We start from the raw sequence: 21,201 nt of genomic DNA, 5'->3' as shown, positions 1-21,201 counted from the left end.
TATTAGACGGAGATGGATAGATTGCTGTTGGCTCGTGGCCACTTTATTGATAACAGAGCATCATGTTGCTTGGCTCTACATCATATTCACAGTTGCTAGCATGTTCTAGTCCACCATTGTGGCTACTGTGTTACGCATCTCACTTTTCCTCCGTGGCCTTTTATGTCACCAAATGCTGTCTTTCTCTAACGATTGATCTTTCCTGCTGATATATACGGAGCCAATGAGCAGTACGGTGTTCTTTTGTGATTCAAAATAGTTTCATTGACTAATTTTTAGAAGTAAGCTACTAGGCCTTTCTTCCTACCCTGTGTTAACCTGGAAGCTCCATTGAAGCCTTGGATGGCTTTGCAGGTTTTAAAAGCACTGACAGTATACCTTCCAGCATCACAGTAAAAGGTAAGTCACCCCACTACAACTGACAGAAAAGTTGGAGCTACCAATGGATTTTGCTGTAGTTGTTCGGTGGCAGTAAATAGGGTCCCACTCATAGCAACCATGTTTACACCCGAACAAAACACTGCCAATCCTGTGGCAGCCTTGCGATTGTAATGTTTGAGCCCATTGCTGCAGTCAATGCACCAATCCATCCTGCACTGTCCAAACAACTGCCTCTTTGTCTAGGTGCAGTTTCTGCCTGAGCACAATTAAATAGGCGAGAATTCCCATTCTTGGTAGTGTTATTGTAAAGCGCACACAGTTTAATCCCTTTGCAAATTTAATAAAACACGAGTAAACATCTTTCTGGCAATGTCTGCGTTCAGTCAAGACCCCTCCGATATCAGCAGTGAAATTCCTCTTACATGTCCTCGTCTGGACCTGCCCTGAATTTTTGACTGCTCCCTATTGATGTACTGCTGCAACTATTTTTAAATTATCTTCATCAATAGTGTGCTTATAAGTGATGTTAATATTATTTGATAAAATTCCATTGGAATTTGGAATGGGTATAACTATAGATCTCTCCCAACTTGTCCAGGGACACATAGCAGGGAACACTGCTGAGGGGCATGATAGGTAGGCTACGCATTTTGGCATGAGCTCTGTGCCCAAGTGCCCCAGTACTGGCCTTTTAAGATGCTGCCCTGACTATTAGTGGGGAGGCACAGGTCGAGATAATAATGAATAATGATTGATAGACAGATAGATATAGATATGTATATATCTGCATAGATAAATCCTTTATCTTGTAATGAGCATGGTTATTTTACATCCCATTTGTATGAATAAAACACTACATGTACACATTTGATTTATGCCACCATTTCGTGACCCTGTTTCCATATTTCCTGATTTTTTAATATCATATACACCTAAAAAATTATAGCGCTCTCTGCTTCTCATAAATGGAGATGTATCCCAGCAAAGAAATGCTTTCTTTTTACTCTTGGGTCTAATTTGGATTTCGCTATCTCCCTCCTTCACTCCCATCCCTCACTTTCCCCTCCTCAATCAGTACTTTTGGTCCCAAGCTCTCTCCATTTCTCTAACAGCCCCTCCCTTGTAGCCTTCCACACATTTCTCTGTTGACCTGCACCTGGTCCTGCTGACGCTTTCCTAGTGGGATCTGTTTCATGTGTCTTCTCCTCAGATCGCAAAGGATTTCAGTCCAAAGTTTGTGGAGCTTTGTGTAAGGGATGCCGATAGGCTTCATGCATAATTAATGACAATTCAGCTACACATGTTTTCGATTAGCCATTCCGACGCTTTTAGGACTTTTAAAAACATACTTTGCAATTCTACAAAATAAAGAGAGGCATTTAAATAGGAAAAATCCATAAAAGCACAGAATGTCGGGGATTTCTGGAAGGAGGCTTTAATGAAGAATTTCTCCCCAGAGAGGCATTTCCTGAAATGTTTTTTGCTCTGCACCACAAGTTTCTCCATATAAGTACAAGATGAAATCGCAGGTCTCCTCAAAAACAATGTCAATGGAATACATTTTTAAAATAAAATCATCCCAGGTAACCATAACAACCAAATTTCCGACATCATGTTGACTAACTGCAAAGTGATATGATCAGGAATACTAGAGTGGAGAACAAAAGTATCCGGTTGCTATAGAAACTGGATATACAGAAAATAGAGTTGTTTTAATAAGTGAGTTTTCAGTGTAAAAGTAAATGTAAACCATCCTTCTGGGGTTGATGATTACCCAGGGATTTTTTTATTATTAGTTAAGAGCTATAGCATCTGTTTTTTTCCTGGTGGTCAAAGCTCTAAGACAGATGCTGCATCAGTTAGTTATTGCTGCATAACAAATTGTCTGAAACACAGCCATGTACTATTGCTCACAAGTCAGTGGGTTCTGTGCATCTGGACCCAGTTAACCAAATAACAAACTCATAGCCATCAATTCCAAACTCTTGGAGCCTGTATAGTACAGGGTAGAATTGACCCTTTGTGCTTCTGAGATTGTAGTACTTTTTGGGAGTAGAAAGCTTCATTGCTCTCTGGAGGAGTGGCTAGTGGTTTCAAACTGCTGACCTTGCCGTTAGCAGGGCAATGTGTAACCATTATTCCACATCAGATCATGCTCAGTGGATTTCAACCGGGCTTGCTTGGGAGTCTGCAGTCAACCAGCAGGTCAGCTGGAGACTGATTAGTGTTAACTTTGTCCATGTATTAATTCATCCTCCAGAAGGTTACCTGGATTTGCTCTCATAAAGCAGGGTTCCAAAAGAAAGAAGCAAATATTAAAAGATGTCTTGAGGCTTCCGGGCTCATCCAAACCTACCACTGCATGATACTTTATAAAGCAATGCACCAGGGAAATGCATTCCATTTCTAGAAGGGAGAGGTTACAAAGACCCACTGCTGAGGAAATGGACACATCAAAGTTGAATATGCAAATATCAAACAAGGGACGTAAATACCAAAGAGGCTCCTGGAGATAAAAAAACAAAAAACTACCACACAAAAAAGTCAAAGGAAAAAAAAAGAAGTCAAAGGTAGCCTTATGTGCTCAATACCATTCTTAACAGTGTGTTTTTCCCCCATTTTATGCTTGTTCTTCAGTTCCATTTGCTCTCTTCAAAATTGAACAGTCAAGTGACCACTTGAGTCCCAGAAAGAATATAATTGAGCCTGGAGATGAAATTGCCTTCAATGTTCATCAGCGTATGCAGGCAGTGTAGTTAAGTGATTAAAAGTACAGCTTTTGAAGACAGATTGGCTTCCATTTTTCTCGCAAGCACTGACTAGTTACTTGAAGGAGTAAGACACTGACCTCTAGGATATGTTCATATTTTAAAAAGAAGGTAAAATGTCTTTAATCCTAAAATACACATTTAGCTTTTTATTATTTCTACAGTTAGGATGCCCCATAAAATTGATGTCACATTTTCGTCAGACAGAAAAGTTGGGTGTTTTACAATTGATGTCATGTTACGTTGTTTAGTCAGATATAAAAATTGTGTGGTCTGCAATTGATGTCATGTTATGTTCAATTAATATGATACTGCTTTCCCCATGCTATGATGTTGGTTGCCATGGAATCTGCCTTCCGGTTGGGTTAATCAGTGTTGCATGACTAGGAGAGTACGCACCCTAGAAAATGCTCAATGATGTGAGTTCATAGGAGGAAAGCTCCCATTGGGTCCGTATGTTAGAGGCTTAGGGAAATCACTATCTACAAAGTATGTACATCGCTGGTGTGTACCATTTTAATCACTGAAAGCAAAGAACAGGCTATGTGTGTTCTAGATGCATCTCTTAGAGGTGAAAGTAACTGAAACTTCCTGACCACTGATTAGTGTCCATCAGCACGGTTACTTGACTGAATTTAATCATCACTTACACCCTGAGAAAAGAGTATATCATTCACTATTTTATAGTAAACTAGCATTCAAAGAACTTTTTCGAAGAGTTGAAAAATCATGTGTAGGGTCATCAAATTAATTACTGTAGATCTCTGTGACTTGAACAGTGTCCATTCCACTCTGTTGAAGCACGAAGTCACAGGAAGGGGAAGCAGTAGAGAACTCCCAGGTTCAGGCTTGGATTAAATAGGTGTGGAAGTACTTTCTAGGAGGTATGCAGATGCAGCAATTTAATTGGAAGAAGGGTATGGACATTGTATGGAAACTGTATTGTATGGAAGCACATGATGTCTACTTAGATTATACAGATTCTCATTCCACAGTGAAAAGTAAGAATAATTTGGAATTTAGTCTCGCCCATTAGGTAAGAGGAATATGGCATTTTACTTCAACTGCACCTCTGCGAGTGCATCATGTCTTTCTGAAATCAACCTCTCCAGGATCTCAGTATTGCAACTACTGCTTGTGACGCTCATAAGTGTTAGAATTGGCTCAATGGCAGTGAATGTTGTGTAGAGGGTTAGATTCCTATTGGGAGCAATCCAGGTGTTTAGCTGCTGTTTGGTGAATTTGTGGGAAAAAAAGGGAAGGGAAGGTTGAGCTAATAGGGAAAAAGAAAGAGAAAGGCAGGTAGGGGAAATGGAAAAGGTCAAAATATTCTATATTTGTTCATTTCTGTTGCAAAAAATTCACTTTTTCAAATAAACAGATCATGCAAATAACATGGTAATATTTTTGCTTCTGATTGAACTTACGCTGAGAAAGTTAGTGTCTCTTGAAAGGCCGACTTTTCCCTGACATGAAATTTGGCAAATTTTTGAAATGCAGGGTCAAGAAAAAGCAAATCTCTTAAGATGGGCATGTACGATTGATTTTATCTAATAATTAAGTGGCTTCTTGCTTTCCATTTTACCCTACACATCCCTGTTGTGGTTAGTTGTCAGAGTCATGTTCTGACTCAGTGTGACCTAACGTACTTCTGTCGAACAACATCTTTCTCGGTGTTGCACACCTTCGTGATTGTTGGTATTGTTTGGTGTTGATGCTCATTTAGGAGGTTATTGTAGCAATCCATCTCAGTGATGGTTTCCTTCAATTCTGCTGAGCCTCCCTTTTACCAAAATTGCATCCTTTTCTATCAGGTGCTCAAAGCAGGTGAGTTGTAGTCTCGCCATCCTCACTTCCAAGGAGCATTCTGGTTGTATTTCTTTTAAGATTATTTTGCTTATTTTTCTGGTGTATTCAATGTTCACATTCTTCGCCAACACCACAGTTTGAATGCATCAATTCTTCCTCTGACTGCCTTTTCCAGTGCAAGCACGTGTTGTTGTTGTGCTGTTAGGCCCGATCGCTGAAGTTGGTTCCCACCACAGTGGCCCTGTGCACAACAGAAAGAAACACTGCCCAGTCCTGGGCCATCCTCTCAATGGTCCCTATGCTTGCGGCTATTGTTGCAGCCACTGGAGAAGGCCATCATGCTTGATAACTTGGAGAAGCAGCAAATGAGAAGAGGGCCTTCAATGAGGTGGATTGTTCGCATATGAAATGATTTAAAAGACCATGGATTAAATGGGGCACACCTGAATCATCAAAATGACATATTTGCTTTGTAAAATATGAAAGAAGGCTTTTGTGGAAAATTTGCCCAATGCACTGTCACTTGATTTAGAAACTGTTACTTCTCTGGATGTTAACTGCTGGTGCGAATTGAATAAACACACTGAGAACTTGGACGTCTTCTTCAGCTAATTCATCAAGACCTACTTAATATCTCCTTTATATGGAAGCCGTAAATTATATCAAAGTGATATTATATAGGGCAGTACTACACAGGAATCTGGCCATCTCCCTGAACCTGTAGCAAAGTGTCTCTCTCTAACTTTTCTAATGTGTGCCACAGAGAGGTGGAAGTATCTCTTGCTTCCAAGCCTCTGTGTTTCTTCTCTTCAAACAGACAGATGCAGATTCGAATTGTTCAACCTATAAAACCCTGGATACATCACTTAATCTCCCTGAGCCTTGATTTTCCCAGAAGTCAAATGGGGATGATATCAGCTTGACAAGGTTTTGACAATATAATGTAAGCCACTGAGTAAAATATACCTACTGCTAATTATAAAGAAATCATGTTTTAAATACTAATAATGACACATATATTAAGCCTGAAAGCACTAGGATATGGACATGATGCAGAATGTTAAGTGTAAGCAGGTCTTTGTTACCACAAAAATCAAGAAAAATCAATCAATTGATACTTGGGTTTCAAAGTGCTCAGCCACATGGTGGGTTTCTGTTTCTTTTGTGGTGTTATGGATCATTACCGGTGGGGGAAATAATAATCTTTATCATATTTTAGATGATTGGGTATAGTGCAATATCAGAAGCATTATCTAGTGAGTAAGAGGACAAGGCATGGAGTGATGGATAAAGGGCAACCAGAAATAGCCAGCTCATCCTAGAGAACCCTGAGGGAACACCTTACTTTACTCTACAGAGACATCTCTCACAATATCTCTGTGCCTCTCCTCTCAGTGTGACTCATGGCACCCATGGGCACACTACCAGACCACCAGACCTCAGATCAGGACACCTTCCGATCTCTGTGTATAAGAGAGGGTTTTTTATAAAGGGTAATTGTACATTAAGAAAGCATCCCATCCCAGTCCAGTCCAAGCGCATAAGTCTGATATTAATGCATATGTCCAATACCAATCTACAAAGTCCTCTTCAGACTCACAAAAGACATGCAATAATGCTAAATTCTGGATGATCACAGGCCATTGGGTAGAAGGCCTTTGGATCCAGTGGCATTGTAAGCATCTGAGCGGTCTCCATGTGGCTTTTCCAGTACCCAGGGCTGCATCAAGGTAGATCCATGTGGCTTCTCCAGGACATCTCACAGGGAGTCAGCCTTGTCAGTCAAGAGTCTCTAAGGGAGTGTGTAAAGTCAGAGAACTTTCCCCTGTTCTCCATGGAGGAAAATACAGGAGTTCCCTGAATGCTCGGGAGAAGGCCATGCCCACACAGAGACCTCATTGACAATGACCTGATTGACAAACTAGACTCCACCCTTTCACTCTTAATCCTCTCAAGTCCCAAATTGACATCAGCTTATGTAACTACTGCATAATGCACAGTCAACACATATCTGCTTCTGAAGGCTTCTGTATTGCTCTGATGTTGAATAGGTTTCAGGTTATAGGAACTTATAGGTTAAAATCCACCAGGAAGAAGATATTAATCTACTTCCAAAAACCTAAGCCATTGAAAACTCTATGGACTTCAACAATCAGATCCCATTGTGCATGATGCCTTCGTGAGCTGAGGGCCAACTCAGAGATAACTAACACAGCTGATCCACAGTAGCTCCCAGTTCTTGCTTTCAATTTCATTTTGGTGAAGAGAGTCATTCTTTGTGGATAAAAATTCCTAATTAATAGACATGAAAATTTCAACCCTGAATCACTGGCTAATCGTTCAGATAAGCAGCTGCCATCTTTCCTTGCCCTTTGATAGTAATTGATGAGGATTGTTGGGAAAGAAGTGTTTGTGCCTATAGGTAAACTGAGTCAATGAGGAAGGGAAAGTGAATTTGTGTTAGACAAGACTTTAACATCCTCCTTTAAGTTAATATTTACATATGTATATATAATTTACATATGTGATAGTATACATGTATATAAAACATATAAATGATCAATGCATACACAGATACATATTTCTTCCGCTCTGCCTATGCCCTTCTCATGCTTCTCACCTCCCAAGTTGAAGATGCAATAAGATGTCAAATCCAGCGTGTCTGCTACAGCATTATATTTATGCTCTGAGTGAACTTCTTTCAAATGCCCAACAAGCCTGAAATATGCAGGTAGACAAGTGAGATAATTTAGAGCCCTTGGCCCAAACGGGGAAGTTTCACTATCCATGTGAATTAAATCATTTAGAGGGTAAGCATGTCACTTCTCTCTGGTCAATGCAGATTCAGTCATTGTGATTTATAACATATTATAATGTTCATCCCAGAGCTTCTAAGAGGATAGAGAGAAGCAGAAGTTCCACATGTGCCTTTAGTTGATGGTCCACAGAGTAGAAAAGATCCATTAAAGAGACAATGGCAAAGTTCAGAGGATGTGAGGCTTTTTTATGTGGCAGTGTGGTGATTTGTAATGTAAGAAAATTTTCCTCAAAATTGTGAATATTACTGTCTCTAAGTGGCTTTAGTTGCACATTTAGTTTAGTTCCAAGTTCTAGATCTAAGCTTCATCTGATTTTCCAGTAGCAGCTGTACCTGAGGTCTCTGGCTTTCCCTACTAGCCCCCGAGCTCCCTAATTATCATGACCATTTCCCGAGTAACTCTTAGAATCAGGGCAAAATATTTGATAACTATAACCTTCTTTGGTCTTTATCACTAAAAATGTAACCAAAATCACAAATCATCCTAATGCCGGGACTGACATTTTGGTGGGCCAATCCAACTTGAATTTCTACCTGACCAGTTCTGCCACTTCACTTTCCCTCTCACAACCCCATGCCTCTCAGCAGGGTTTCTCCTTAAATGTCAACTCCAGGTGACCTGATGAGCGTAACACTGAATTTCATCTTATAGGAAAAAAATAGAGCAATCGCGTCTCTTTGCTCTCAGGCCCTCAGGGTTTGAACATGCGTGTGATTTTGTTGTTGTTGTGAGATGCCACAGAGTTGTTCCTGATTCATAGAAAACCCGTGTCAACCGGAAGCAAACCCTGCTTGGACTTGTGCCCTCTAAATCATTGCTATGCTTGAACCCATTGTGCAACCACTGAACTAACCTGTCTGCTTGAGGGTCTTCCCCCCTTTGGTGCTGCCCTTCTCTTTCACCAAGTATAATGGCCTTTGCCACAGACCGCTCTCTCTTGATAAGATGTCTACAGTATGTCTACACAGTCTCACCATCCTCTCTTCGAAGGAGCCTTCTCCCTGTACTTCTTGTGCCTTAGGGACCAGCTATGGAGCAATAGGAAGTGAGATTTTGTGGTGAAAACCAATACCAATCAAACCTGTTGGGAGCGCCTTAACTCTCTAGGGCAGAGCACAGCTCGATAGGTTCTCATAGATCATAAATCTTTAAGGCAGTAGACCATCACAGGCTTCTCCCAGGGAGTGCCCAGTGGGATTAAACCACCAAGCTGTTGGCTAATAGTCAAGCACTTTAGCCACTGTGCTACTAGGACTCATTTTGGGGGTGGTGTGGTGAATCTGGGGGTTCATGGAAAGAAACCGCCTTGCTGGAACTAAAGTTTGGATCTTTCACAAATATGTACTTTCTTTCCCTGGGCACATGGTAGGATTGCCTGTCTTCAGCAAACTCAGGCATACCACATGACTTGCTTTGACCAATGATATGTGAAAGTAAGTCATGGATGGCATGAACGAGTTCGTGAGTTTTCAGCATTGCTTTGTTGCGTTGCCTTTGTTGCAGTACAAGCCTGTGGTAGAAGGTTACTTAAGTCAACCTAGATCCTTGAACAGCTATGCTAAATAGCGAATCCCTGCTGATACATGATAGCTATGTTCTTCAGTGAGAAAAAAATGTATTTTGCACTGAAATGCTGTCTTGGTAGCCTAGCCTATACTGAATGTGAAGATTCTTGGGTGGTGGAAGAAGTTTGGTTTGGATGACTCAGTGAAAGGTTTGCCATTTGAACCCACCCAGCAACACTGTAGAAGAAAGGACACGAGTTCTGCTTCCATAAAGATAAGAGGGGGAGGGGACAAAAAATACAGAAACAAAAACAAAAAATATAGGCAAAGGAGCAATTCTCTAACACATCCGGTCGTGGTTGGTTGGAATTGACTCATGGGCAATGAGATGTGAGGACAAGTAGAGAGTAATTCTATGATGTCATAGAGATCTACATTAAACAGACGTATCAACATGCGAACCTATTGATATCTAGGCCTATCCACTTCTGACGGTGATATTCCCATCTTTCTAATCCTTCCTCAACAATTCTACTTTCTTCAATTTATAGATCCAAATGGCCACTCTGGCATAATCAAGGAACATGACTGGTGGTCCTTTGAAAAGCTCTTTGAGCTTGGAGAACAAGAAGAAGTCAGAAGGGCAAGAGCAGGGCTATTTGGTGAATGGGGTCATGATAGCCAAGGGAATTCTCATAGGGCAGGCGTTGCTACCTAACAAGAAAAAGCAGGCACATTGTAATGATAGAAATAAATTCCTTGGTGTACATATCTTGCTATTTTTCTCAACTGTGCAGTTTTTTCAAACTTCTTTATAAGAATCCCCTACAACCATCCTGTGTCCTTCAAAAAATATCAAGAGTATTTCCTTAGACTCTCAAACAACTGTCACCATAAACTTGTGAGATGACCTCATGGCCCCACATTTAACTGGCCTACCAGATCCCTCCATCAGCCACTCCTTTGAGCGGTTCATTTTGATTTCGCAGGCACTTTAATTAGACTACGACAAGAATCTTCACAGTACAACTGTTGCTACTGAGAGGATCTGTTCGCAACCATGTATTCATTTCAGAGACATGTTTAAATACAGTTTAAAGAATAAACCTGCATATGTATGAACTGGACACCTAGTTTCAATTTTCAGTGTACCTTTGTATACTGAGTATGAAATTTTCTTGAGTATACGCATAGTACATTATAATAACCAAATAATAAATATGTAAACAAATAACTAAAGTAAAAATACTATATTTGTGGCAATAAATGCATATATAAGACATGTTAGATTCATTTGGGAATCTCCAAGCAAGTAAATTAGCTCAGAATGTTAAATTAATAGACCAAGATCATACACACTTACATACAGGATAAATCCAAATCTTGAAGCAACTTCTACAAGTTTTAATTTTCTACAGTTTTAATTTTTCTACAGTTTTAATTTTTCACTTCTTGAAAAAGAATGTTGCATGTGCCCTTTCAGAATACAATTTATAGCATCATAAAATCTACTAGTGGAAGCTTATTTACCTTCCACATTTTAAAAATATAATATTTTCATGACTTTAGAAGGTCATGGTGAAAAATATTCACAAGTACTGAGGTAGTTACATAATTCCATGTCAACTTGAAGACATATCAAAGTGAAGGGGTAGAGATTAGTTGGTCAGTCTGGTCACGGCCCGATGATGACTCCTTGGGAGAATGGCCTTCTCATAAGGAAGATCCTGGGAACCTCCTCTTCCCTTTTTGTTTCCACCTTCCTGCTGCCTAAGCCTGGTCGTTGCCAGGGCCCTGGATGCATTCAACACTCTTGGACCCACACAACTTTGCACCAACCAGCTGGTTACAGTTCTGCATTTTGCATCAGTCTGAAGAGGGACGTGTGGACTAGTACCGGACGTTTGGACTTGCGTTGGACTTGGCTGAGGTGTTTTCCTGATCTATAATGACTTCTTTCTATAAAGCTCTTTCTTACACATATTTGAGTGTCACTGGATTTTTTTCTCTAGTCAACCCGGCCTAACACAAGTACTAACATTAATCAGTTGTTCTCAATTCTGCTGTAAGTTTGAACATGATGTACGTCATCTATCTTAGTAAACGAGAGACTGACTTCTGCATTCTCACACAGACCACCATAAAGGAGCAAAACATAGTCAGCAATTTATGGGGGAGTTTAGATTTTTGAGAAGCGTGTATTTGTTGCCAGGAGAGACCTTTAGACATAGCAGCAGAGTTAGGAAGCTTCCTAGAGATCATCCTTTTTCTTTACTTATAGGTAAACTGAGGCCCAGGTGGAATCAAAGTAATTTTTAAGATTGTATAGTGAAGGACCAGCCTAGACCTTCAAGTTAGATGTCCTGTCTTGTGGTCCATTTCTCCTCCCTCAAACTTCATGGAACCAGCGAAATTAACTATAAACATATGCTAGTTAAGATTAAAACAGTAAAGCTAGACAACACATATTTCAGTAAATCAGACGTTCTTATCCTAAACTAGAAACAGTCAGCAGAGATGCAGACCTGCAATGAAAACATAGCAGGAGGAAGAGCAAAGATCATAGAGTTTCATTCTGGCCCCAGAACCCAAAATCTTGGGAGTGGTGAGCACTATGGCAAAGCATGTGTCCTATTTGAAATGGTCTGTGCAGGGCTGCTGACAACAGAAGGTCAGCGGTTCAAAACCACCAGCCACTTCTTAGAAGAAAGATGGGGCTTTGTCCTCCAATAAAGAGTGACAGTCTCCAAAATTCACGGGACAGTTCTACCCTGTCCAATAGGGTGGTCACATGTCAAAATTGACTCGATGGCAGTGGGCTTTGACTCTTTTTTTAAAAATCTGTCCCCATGAAGAAATACAGACTCAGCTCTCCAGATTGTTTGAGATTTTCAGAAGACTCAAATTTATATTTGTTTGTTTGTTTTTAAATCAACAACAACCACAAAAAACCCACAAAGTTTCTTGGCCTTTAAATGATGGCTTAAAAACTAACTAACTAAAACTAAGTGAGCGCGCGCACACACACACACACACACACACACACAATACCATTATGTGGACCAAATAAAGCTTTTGTAACCATTGGAAAGCAGAAGCCTGTTTGCACAGGTCACAGCAAACCCAGGTAGAGATGCAGGCAGCAGGATCTCCAAGTGATCCTACCCAACACGTGCAAGCTTCCTCTGCGTTGGTCTATAAGGCAATTAAGTGACCTGCTGTACAATGCATCTTTTTTCAGCCTCCCCATTGTTTTTCCTCACTTAGCTACACAGATATTTCCCACGTTACTGGACCCACATTTGCTGTTGCCTCCCCCTTCAGCTATCACAGTGCAGATTTAAACTAGCTTCCTCTCTTACTCTATTCAGCTTTCAGAACAAGTGTCACCTCTGCAGATGAGCCTTCTATGGGTTGTCACTTCCCAGAATCTCTGGGTGGTGTAATTGTTTAGGAGTTTGGTTGCCACATAAAACATTGGAGGCTTGAATCCACCCAGAAGCAAGTCCAAGGAAAGGCCCATAAATGTACTTCTGAAAATGTAGTCCTTGAAACCGTAAGCAGGACCGTTCTACTCTGACACACGTGCAGTTACCATGAATCGAAGTCAACTCAATGGCAATGAGTAAGGGATGTTTATTCCCTATTGCATTAACCCTTCCCGGAATCTATTCTGCATGCTTATTTGCCTGACATCGCCTTTGTTTATTCTTCATCTGTCTCCTCCAATTACAGCGCAAGCTCATGAAACAGAGACTTGACATGCCGATGGAAGGAAGGAGGAAGAGGAGAGTGACTTTGACCTTGTGGTTGCATGGAATCCCAGATCAAATATAATTTCATCTTCAGACAGACCTGAATTTGACTACCATCTTTCCTACTTTTGACCCATGTCCTCCTGGATGTGTAACTTAACTTCTCTAAGCCTGAGTTTCCTCCTGGGTAAATAAACACAAAAATATTGACAAATATTGGCAGGGTTTGTTGTGATGATTCAAAGGAATACTCTATGGTAAACATAGCAGTTGGTTCAGTTGCACTGTAATGTGGGCCTCATGGAATGCACTGTTGGAGAAGCTAGTGGGACGGCAGCTGTGTTCTCTCTGTGAAGAAGCTTAGGAAACCTGCATATGACTCAGAGAAAGGTCCGTTTCTGCAGGTGGTGTACAGGGAAACTGAGCACATACCCCGTCTCAGGCACTGTATAAGATACTGCAGTCCTTACATTCTGAGCAATATATTGGGAGGGGGCTTCCTGTTATGACCTTTGGAAACTCCTTCCTGTTATGAGCCTTGGAATCTTGAAAAGATGGCTACTCCCAGGAAGGCAAAGTTGTATAACTTGGCAATTCAGACCAGAATGTTAAGAACTCTTCCAGAAGGATTCGGAGCTGTGTCTCAGGACCATGCAGCCAGAGTCCTCTTGCGGGAATTGGGAGTTTTAAGGAGACGGGCATGTGATATGGTTCTCTAAATTGGAATTTTGACTGATGTATTGCCTTCCCTGAATTTTAACAATGGATCTAACAAATGAACAGACCTGCAGGGAGAAGAACTGAATGGGAACTATCTAAGTCAGACTGATTCATCTGAACACATTTGGAGACTCTCTCCCATTGGGGTGGGAGTTGGGATAGAGGAAAACCTCAGGTTAACTACTTAATGAAACTGACTACTCTATCTTCTGGGAGAGTTTTACACATTTCTGTCAATACTGTCAATTATGCAATTAGGTATTCCTGGTAGTAGCCTTATCTTTTCAAGCTTCCAAGTGTCATAGCAATGAGATATTTTTTAAACTATTTTACCCTGAATGCAACTTCATGAACTAAAACATCTTGTTTTCTCAGCCACGCTGTCTCAAGACTGTTTACTGTTATTTCTTTCTAAAAACAAGCTGTACCCATACTGTTTTGTATTTCAGAGTGTATGAATATGCTCCATTCTGTTTATATAGAAGAATAATGGATTATTCAATCTTCCTCATCACAGGTGATGGAAATGAGAACACAAACCCACGCGTACACATACTCACATACATTCACAAAGATAGAGACATGTATACATAGATGTGCAGGCTCATATGTGAATGCCCACACGTGCTTGCTCAAAACTACATATTTAACTTTTTCTATAGTTACGCCATTTTCCCCCTTCCTTGTCTCTCCAGAGTTCTCTAATATTCCCTATCATTCAGGCTTACAAATTTCATCATCACAATTTTTCCCATCGCTTACAAAACTTAGTTTATTTTCTACTACTTTCTTTTGACGGTTCATAAAATAACTATCAAATGAACAAACCCATCTGTCTTGGAAAAAACAGCCAGAATGCTCTTTAGAGGCTAGTGGGTGAGACTTTGTCTCATGAAATTTGGAGATGTTGTCAGGAGAGACCATTTCCTGTAGAACAGCATCCTGTTTGGTAAAAGAACGGTGAAAAAGAGGAAGACTCAACCCGATGGATTGACTGTGTCAGTCCAGGTTCACTAATGAAACAAATGCAGAGGTACTTTTGTGTATAAGAGAGAGCTTTATATTACAGAGTAATTGTATATTAAGAAAATATCCCAGCCCAGTCCAGATCAAGTCCATAAGTCTGATATTAGTCCATAGATTCCTCTTCAGACTCATGCAGCACATGAAATGATGCCAAATGCAGGAAGAGCACAGACCAGTGGGTAGAAAGTCTTGTGGATCCAGTGGCAGAGGAAGTATCTCAACACTGACACAGGTCTCCACATGTCTCCTCCAGTTATCTGAGTGTCTCAATGGCAGGAAAGGGAAGGCAGAGAGAGAGTGGGTCTGGCCACCATGGAGCTATGTATCTCTATTGCGCCTCCAGATTAGATCATTAAGCAGCAACCTGATTGACAGGCTAAACTCCACCCCATTCACTAATAATACTGTCAAGTTGACAGGAGATTATGTAATTACAATTGACATAATGGCTGCAACAATGGGCTCAAATCTAAAAACAATGGTGAGGATGGCATAAGACCCCCCACAGTGTTACATTGTATTGCACATAAGATCACAATGACTTGATGGTACCAAACAATAGCAACCACAACACTTTCTTTAAATAAATTCACTTAAAAATCAACCAACCAACAAACAAAAAAACACAAAGTAGCTACAGTTAGGTTTGTAAAAAATGAATTTTTTCTATCATTATTTCAAATGCAAGTCCAGGATAACTTGCCATACATAAAAAACAACCTTGAAAATTAAGATAAAAATAACAATGGTCAAATTCTAGTTTAATACCATTATTTCCCAAGGTCCTTAAGTCATATTTTTAAAATGCAAAAGCAGTTCCATTCAGGATTCATCCTACACTGGCATGACTTCATTAGCACTTTCTTTTTTTTAAAGCCCCACTCCAAACAGGATCTTATTCATGGGTATAAAAACCTCAACCAGCAAAACACATGCCACTGCCATCCTGTCAATCTCAACCCACGGTGACCTTTCAGAGTAGGGTAGAAGGTCACAATAGGGTTTACAAGGATGTAAACCTTTACAGAAGCACATTGTTCTCTCTTTCTCCACAAAGTAGCTGCTGGGTTTGAACCGCTGACATGTTGGTTAGCAGCTGAGTGTTTAGCAACTACAATCCAGGCTCCACACATATTGTGATGGGACACAAGTCAATCCATAGCGCTACCATTTTCTGTTTCCTCTTTTCATGAATTACATGAGCGCAAACATTGGCCCTTGTTCATAAAATAGGAGCTCTTTGATAAGACTGGGCAAAGTGGAAGGAAAGAAAATGACTGGACCGGAGACAGGGGCTTCGCAAACAAGAGCTTTAGCGACCAAATCCAGGCTTGTCCTTTGGTAGCCGAGTGAGCCGTTGGTGACTTCTGAAGTACTCCGAGCCTGTCTTTTCTCACCTGGAAAGCAGGGTTAATAACAGCATCCTACAAAGTTATTTTAGGGATTAAGCTAGATAATGGTAACTTCCAAGGCAAGATACAAGCTGGCAAAAAAAAAAACCAAAAACACCCAAAACACACACAAAAAGCGGATTCACTTTCCACCAAATCCTCACTAAAATATTCATGAAAACACTTATATCTACACTAATACATGCAAAGTTACTGCAACCCTGGGAACAAGAAATATTGATCCAAGTCTCTCACACCCTGAGGAATTTTTACTAATCAAAGAGGGACTGGATCCAGGAGGCAGAAAAGAAGACCAGGCATTCCCTCCCTAGCCCACCATGGTATAAGGCCTCTTGTAACATGGGCCAGAGCTACCCTCTCCCTCCACTTTTCTAACTAGTGTATCACTTTCTACGTTCATTCAGAAGGATAATGTCCGGTGTGAAATGCAGTTATGACCAGTTTTCTCATACATAGGAAATGACAGAGATGGGAAAAATCAAGATACCGGAAACTTCTCGTACTTTTTGTCCCTTTTTTGGGGGGGGTGGGGGAGGGCAAGGAACCAAAAGGAAGCATGTCATAGGGGTTAAGAGCACAGACTACAGAAGCAGTTGGCTTAGGTCTCAATGATAAGCGATCCTTCCTAGCTGCATGATGTTGAGCAAATACATTTTGAATTAAATGGATGTGACGGGATTTAAAATAGTGATTGGGGCTCCATTGAGCAGTGTGAAACAAATGTGTCTAAGCCAGTGAGGTGATTCTGACTCACAGTGACTCCATGTGTTTCCAAGTAGAACTGTTCTTCAAAGCTTACCTCTCAGAAGTAGACTGGCTAGCCTTTCTTCCAAAGCACCTCAGGAATAGATTTAAACCAAACACCTTTTGGGTCTAGCCAAGAGCTTAACTGTGTCATCCAGTGACACAAACAAACACATTTTTTTTCTGGATGAAATGCTGCTGTTATTGTTAGATGTTATTGAGCCAGTTCCAACTTAATGTGACCCTGTATACAACAGAACAAAGCATTGTCCGGTCCTGCACCATCTTCACAAATGTTATGTTGGAGCCCATTATTTAGTACTGTGTCAATCCATCTTGTTGAGGCTCATTCTCTTTTTGATGGTCCTCTATATTACCAAGCCTGATGTCCTTTTCTAAGGAATGTTCTCCTCTGATAGCATGTCTAAGGTACATAAGATAAAGATTCATTATCCTCACTTCTAAGGAACATTCTGTCTGTACTTCTTCTAAGACAGATTTGTTTGTTCTGGCATCCTACGTGCTTCCAATATTCTTAGCCAACAACATAATTCTTCATTAGCCGTTCTTATGCATTACCCAAGTTTCACAGGCATATGAGGTGATTAAAGATACCGTGGTTTGGGTCCAGGACACCTGAGTCCTCAAAGTGACAACTTACTGCAACATTTTCAAGAGATCTGAATGAAACAGAGGAGTGAAATTAACTGCTGGGCCTTAAAGAACCACACTAGCTAAAAGCCTTCAAAGATGTTAGAATTGGGTTCAGAATTGTGAATATCACTGGCCTAAAGGGTTCTAACAGCAATCAGGAGTATCATGTGGGAAAGAGAGATGAATCCATAGTGAGCAATCCAAGTTTGAGCAAACAACATGCCTAAGTAAGAAAACTTCTTATTTTTCCCCAAAAAGTCCATTTAATATATTGTCCTCAGATAGAGGATGTATCAGATATTAAACTGATAAGAGCAGATACTATACTTGATCTTAGGCAAAAGGCCAAGACGCGATGACAACTTCTTGTTTTATGCACTGAAGTAGGGTAAGGATAGCCAGGACTTGCCCTGGATTCCTTTTTACGAACTTCCCATTGAATGAATATGATACTCAGGAAGTTCAGGTGGAACAGGCCCAGGGAGCATATTTAATATAGGACACTAGAGTAAGTATTTAAAATCGTGTTTTGGGGGCTCAAGAAAGATTAAAAATATAGACCCGGAGATATGCAAAATGAGCTAAAATAATAGAACATATTAAAAAGAAAAGAAAGTTATTTATGATGAGCTAGCGATTATGAAAATCAAAAATAAAATCAGACAATTACGTATTAGCTGTGGTAAAGGAAAAAGTAGTCTTAAGTGCACAAGATATCATCATTAAAGTGAAAGGAAAATTGGGATGCTGTGAAAATGTGAAGAAAGAGCAAAAATATTAAATTGTGGAGAAACCAAAACTGTCATTGTATTGAGTCAATTCTAACTCATAGCAACCCTATTGTATAGAATAGAGAGCTGCCTCACGTGGCTTCCATGTAATCTTTATGGAAGTAGATTGTCACATGTCTTCCCTTAGAAAAGCTAGAAGGTTGGAACCACTAACCTTTCGGTTATTAGCTGTGGCCTATAATCACTTCACTGCCAGGGAGCCATTAAAATGTTGAGAGGTTGAGACATTCGTAAATAAAACTCTCCCCAAAGAAGAAACAGTGCCACGCGCATGCGCCGCTTACCCTCCCCCCCTCTCCCGCATCCCCCACCCCACCCCTCACACAATCTGCAACCAAAGAGTGGTGAGACCTGAAGCCTGCATTAACACAGCACCCAGGCTAGTGTGGGAGAATCCTGGCAATCGGGTAACATTTACCAGGGGAGAGAGTCTGCACTAGTGCGCCTGTTAATTATCCTCCTCGTCCTATGTTCTACCCATTCAATTGCTGTGTTTAAGTAGCTCAGTGTTTCCCAAACTGAATTCCCGGGGGACAATTATCTGCACTATGACTGGGTGTGCTGGCAATATCTGTTACCCAGTTAGATAAGGTAGAATAAGAAGGGGTTAAACTGAACTTTAACAAAGAATCTGTTCCTACAGAGAAATTAATGATAAGATTCATTATGAATGCTGTGATGTCTTATGCTGTGTTTTTAAATTCAGAAAGGGTAGAGGTATTTTTGTTTCCGGTACTTTGCAACTCCACTTTTGCTTCTCATCAGCTCTAATAACAGCTACTGACATCGCTGCGACACAGTTGAGAAATGCCAAAGTAGACGCTGGGCAAACAACAAATGGCAGGAGCATCAGATGTCAGGCTCACTTTGATGTGTTCTCACCACCACACCCAAAGCCTTCCATCAGGCGGATACACAAAGTATGCATCTGCATTGTGTCTTCTGTACAATAATGGTTAAAGAGATTATTGTCAGCTCACAGGAAAACAAGGAGAACCAAGACTTAAGAGCAACTAATCCTGACCAGGACCTTAAGGACCCAGGTGTTGTTTCTTATCAGTCTAATGCTGATGACGATTCAGCATTGGGAAGCCCTGGGCTCCTGCTTCCATAAAGTGGACTCTTCACTGGAGCATCATTTGTCCCAATGGTACAAGAGCATCACATCTACTTGGGATTTTGCCCAAACAAGCAGCTTCTAGTGCCCTGCATCCCCCTAACCTGGAAATTCCCCACTCACCAACCTACATCCCTGGCATATTCAAAGAGATTTTAATTTGGAGTCTGGGCATCCTAATCCAGGTATTTACTTCTAATACCTAACCCATATCTGCTTTCTGGACAGCATTGGATACAGTAATCATGGCCCCCCGCCCCCGATAGACTCCACTGTCTTAACTACCCTCCTCTCTTCTGAGATGGGCACACGGCGGCACCTTGGAATTCCAGCAGAGTTAACTAACGACCCCAGAAGCTTTGACACAACATTTGGGTAGATACAAATAGAATTCAGGTGAGATACAAAAGATTCTTGTTTATACACGTAGCTCACCAGACCAATATTCTTAGGTAGTAAAGAGCAGATATCAAAAAAGATCATTGAACAATGGGTGCAACCATACATTGCCCGGGACCGACTCGAGGTTCAGGCCAGATTCAGAAGGGGATGTGGAAAGAAGAATGTCATTGCTAATGTCAACGGAGCTTGGCTCAAAGCCGGGAATACCAGAAAGATGCTTACTGTGTTTCATTGACCATGCAAACGCATTCGACTGTGTAGACGACAACAAAGTCTGGCTAGCCTTGAGAAGGAGAATTCCAGAACACTTCATTGTGCTCCTGTAGAACGTGTACACGGATCAAGAGGCAGTTGTGTGAACAGACTGCATGGTTTAAAATCAGGAAAAGCGTGTTTCGGGGTTGCATCCTTTCACCGTATTTATCCAGTCTGCATGGTGAGCAAGTAATCGCTGAAGCTCGGTGTTTTATATGAAGAAGACTGTGGCATCAGGGTTGGAGGAAGGCTTCTTAACCACATTCAGTATGGAGATGACACAACTTTATGTGCTCAAAGTGAGGAGGACTTGAAGCACTTGCTGAAAAGATCAAGGACTGCAGCCTTCCGTATGGATTATAGCTCAATGTATAGAAAGCCCAAATCGTCACAACTGGACCAATAGGTAGCATCACGATATATGGAGGAAATTGGAAGTTGTCAAGAATTTCGTCTTGCTTGGCTCCACCATCAATGCTCACGGAAGCACCAGTCAAAAGATGGAACGATGCATTTTATTAGATACATCTGCTACACGAGACCTCTTTAAGGTGTTGAAAAGCAAGGATGCTACTACTTTAAGGATTAAGGTTTGCCTGACCTAACTCACGATATTTTCTCCACCCCCTCACCCCCATATGATGAGACCAAGCGTCACTGGGCTGCTACAAGAAGCTAGCAGACAGGGATAGATAAGAAACAACTTTACTTTGAGAAAGGGGAATGACAAACCAGCACTTAACAGCTATATTGTAGTCTAAATCCTGCTTTACCATGATAGTTTCAATTATTCATATGCATATGAAAGTTGGACCTTGAAGAAAGAAGACTGAAGAATAAGCAATACATTGGAACTGGGGTGTTGGTGAAGAGTACTGAAAATTCCACTGGCTGACAACAGAATAAACAAATCCATCTTCGAAGAAGTACAGCCACCATGCTCTGTAAGGGAAAGGATGGCGAAATTAGATTGCATGTGCTTTGTATATATTACTAAGAGAGCTCAGTCTCTTGAGAAGGACATCACGCTTGAAAAAGTTGAA

The 21,201-nt window shown here is 40.8% G+C and overlaps 1 protein-coding gene, 1 non-coding gene and 1 pseudogene across 2 annotated transcripts in view; all 3 read right to left on the bottom strand.

Annotated features, from left to right (window-relative positions):
- HS3ST4 (heparan sulfate-glucosamine 3-sulfotransferase 4) overlaps positions 1–21,201 on the bottom strand; it is a 493,682-nt gene that overhangs the window by 77,044 nt on the left and 395,437 nt on the right. The window lies entirely within an intron of this gene.
- LOC142423492 (U2 spliceosomal RNA) lies at positions 17,782–17,950 on the bottom strand (annotated as a pseudogene).
- Positions 20,797–20,928, bottom strand: LOC142423605 (small nucleolar RNA SNORA63). Its single transcript, XR_012779218.1, has one exon. It is a non-coding gene; the product is annotated as a small nucleolar RNA SNORA63 (small nucleolar RNA).

The sequence above is a fragment of the Tenrec ecaudatus genome, chromosome 12 (genome assembly GCF_050624435.1).
Source record: "Tenrec ecaudatus isolate mTenEca1 chromosome 12, mTenEca1.hap1, whole genome shotgun sequence".
Classification (NCBI taxonomy): domain Eukaryota; kingdom Metazoa; phylum Chordata; class Mammalia; order Afrosoricida; family Tenrecidae; genus Tenrec; species Tenrec ecaudatus.
This window is presented reverse-complemented; position numbering and strand designations above follow the sequence as displayed.